This window comes from Otolemur garnettii, unplaced genomic scaffold (assembly GCF_000181295.1).
Source record: "Otolemur garnettii isolate 467f Iridium unplaced genomic scaffold, OtoGar3 scaffold00268, whole genome shotgun sequence".
NCBI classification, from domain to species: Eukaryota; Metazoa; Chordata; class Mammalia; order Primates; family Galagidae; genus Otolemur; species Otolemur garnettii.
The window spans coordinates 154,799-157,604 of NW_003852663.1; the positions used below are offsets into that span (position 1 = coordinate 154,799).

A 2,806-nucleotide genomic window follows, 5' to 3' on the forward strand; every position below is an offset into this window, starting at 1 on the left:
TTTTTTGGTTGCAGCCATCGTTGTTTGGCGGGCCCGGGCTGGGGATTCGAACCCGCCACCTTAGGTGTATGTGGCTGGTGCCTTAGCCGCTTGAGCCACAGGTGCCAAGCCTGCAATCCATATTCTGACTTTGATTTCTGTCATTTCTGCCATTTGTCAATGCATGGCATCTTCAGTTGTATATCCTTTGTCATTTCTTGGGGGCTTTGATCTACTCTGGTTATTCATGTTGCCAGAGTTCTGTTGGGTCTGCACCATGTTTATTTTTCACCATTTGGTTATTAGAACTTGTTGGGTGAGATTAAATTGGGATTCCCAGGTAGTAGAGATAGGCCCTTACCAAAATGCTAGGCTTTGTAATTGTGGCTTATTTCCTACAACTTTACAAAGGCCCCTTTCAGAGTTTTAGCTAGAGACTCTAAGGATTTAGTTGGTGAGATAGTGCAAGCTAGCTCTGTTTTGCTATCAGCCAACCTCTACCCTATCCTAAGAAACCACAGTATTAGGTTTTAATCTTGACTATGAAGAGATACAAACAGCTGTGGCACCCAACCCCCACCCTTCAGTTCTTTCCCACTGCAGAACTTCAAAGGTCAACCTTAGAATATCCCCAGGTAGCTTTTTTTCTGGCTCCCCGGCCATCTTGGCGGCTGGTTTTGGTTGGGGGCCGTCCCACATCTAGGGCAGGAAGATGGTGGCCACAAAGAAGATGGAAAAAGTCGCTGGAGTCGATCAACTCGAGGCTCCAGCTCATTATGAAAAGTGGAAAGTATGTGCTGGGGTAAAAGCAGACTTTGAAGATGATCAGACAAGGCAAAGTGAAATTGGTCATCCTCACCAACAATTGCCCAGCTTTGAGGAAATCTGAAATAGAGTATTATGCCATGTTAGCCAAAACTGGTGTTCATCACTACAGTAGCAATAATATTGAATTGGGCACAGCATGTGGAAAATACTACAGAGTATGTACACTGGCCATCATTGATCCAGGTGACTCTGATATCATTAGAAGCATGCCAGAACAGACTGGGGAAAAGTAAATCATGTACATTTTTTCTTTAATAAAACTTGCTAGAGCTTGTTTAAAAAAAAAAACAAAAAAACGAAAGAATATCCCTAAGTAGATAGCCCCAGACACGGGTTCCAACCAAATTGTCTCACGCAGTGTAAACCCTTTCCAACAGAGAGGGATTCAAGGGTTTCCAACAGCACATCTGGAGCCAGGGATCCACACTCTTGCCCACCAGACTCTGTCTACACTATTGTCTGCTTCTCTGCTCACAGGCCCAGCTGGAGCCAGAGGCCGTGCCCCCGCCACGGGTCTCAGTCCACCTCCAGCTAGCCACTGTTTGCCAGGCGAGTCGGAGTCAGGGGACCACGCCCCTGTCTGCCAGTCTCAGTCCACTGCCTGGCACACCTCTGTTTGCAGGCTCTGTTGGAGTCAGGGCCCTGGGCCCCACCCTCCAGTCTCAGTCCACATACAGCTAGCCTTTGCCTGCCAGTTTCAGTCCACTACCTGGCAAGCCTCTGTTCGCAGGCTCTGTTAGAGTCGGCACCGTACTCCGCCTGCAGGTCTCAGTCCTCACCTGGTAAGCGTCTGCTCACCAGCCCCGCTAGAGACAGTGGACCATGCCCTAGTCCTCAGGTCTTGGTTCAAACCCAGTAAGCCACTGCTCGAGGGTTCTAGTGGAATCAAGAGACCACTCCCTTGCTCTCAGGTCGCAGTCCACATCTATCAAGCCTCTGCTCGCAGGCCCAGCAGGGGCTGGGGACCAGCCCTGTCTGCCGAACACAGTCCACACGGGGCAACCACTCTCCCACTGTGGGTGCCATCAGAGCTGGGGGTTCTGCACTCTGTCCCACCAGACAGTGCAAACTGAGGGTCAACACTACCGCTGGCCAGGCATAGTCATAGCCAGGGGACTGCTCCTCCTCCTGCTGAGTGTCCCTTTTTTTACCACACCGTCTTTTGTCCCTGTTAGTCTCAGATTCTGTCCTGATGGTTGGCAGTCCACACTATGCCCATGTGTCTCAGGACAGGACCAAACACTCTGTGGTCTGCAGGGGACAGAACTTCAGGCGGCTATGCCAGGTAGAAAGGATGGACTGGGAGTTTGGACTTATGGGGAAAATATCTGTTCAATTTTATGCCTGGAGGGGTGGTATCTAGGTTCATAAGTGGGAACTCCCTGGATAAAGAGACCTGGAGTTTAGCAGCTCTCTCCAGCGAGGTAAAATGAGAGGTTTTTTGTTCCCTGCTTGTTCACATATAGCCTGTGGCAAACCTCCTGTTGGGAGAGAGGTCTCCTGTCCTCTAGTTGATAGGTTTTGTACTTGTAATTTGTTTTCTTGAATGCTCTTCCTTGGAGTTATAGCTTGCCAAACTTCTTTCTTGGCTCAGCTCCCCGTCTTTGGCTTCATAGAGTCCAATTCTGTCCAAGTTTTTTTTTTTTTTTTTTTTTTGAGACAGAACCGCAAGCTGTACCCCTGGGTAGAATGCCATGACATCACAGCTCACAGCAACCTCCAACTCCTGGGCTCAAGCGAGTCTCCTGCCTCCGCCTCCCAAGTAGCTGGGACTATAGGCGCCCGGCTATTTTTTGGTTGCAGCCATTGTTGTTTGGCAGGCTGGGTTGGATTCGAACCAGCCAGCTTAGGTGTATGTGGCTGGCACCTTAGCCGCTTGAGCCATAGGCACCGAGCCTCCGTCCAGGTTTTCTTCCTCTACTCAGGAGCCTCTGCCCAGGGTTGCTACCAGTAGGCCATCTTCCCAGAATCTTCCCTTTTTTTTTTTTTTTTTTTTTTG

The 2,806-nt window shown here is 49.6% G+C and overlaps 1 protein-coding gene and 1 pseudogene across 2 annotated transcripts in view; both read left to right on the top strand.

The window, feature by feature from the left end:
• The window catches only part of CENPI (centromere protein I), a 109,633-nt gene that overhangs the window by 54,257 nt on the left and 52,570 nt on the right, over positions 1-2,806 (top strand). The window lies entirely within an intron of this gene.
• On the top strand, positions 522-1,084 carry LOC111722510 (annotated as a pseudogene). The gene has a single exon (XR_002771297.1). The product of XR_002771297.1 is annotated as a 60S ribosomal protein L30-like (transcript).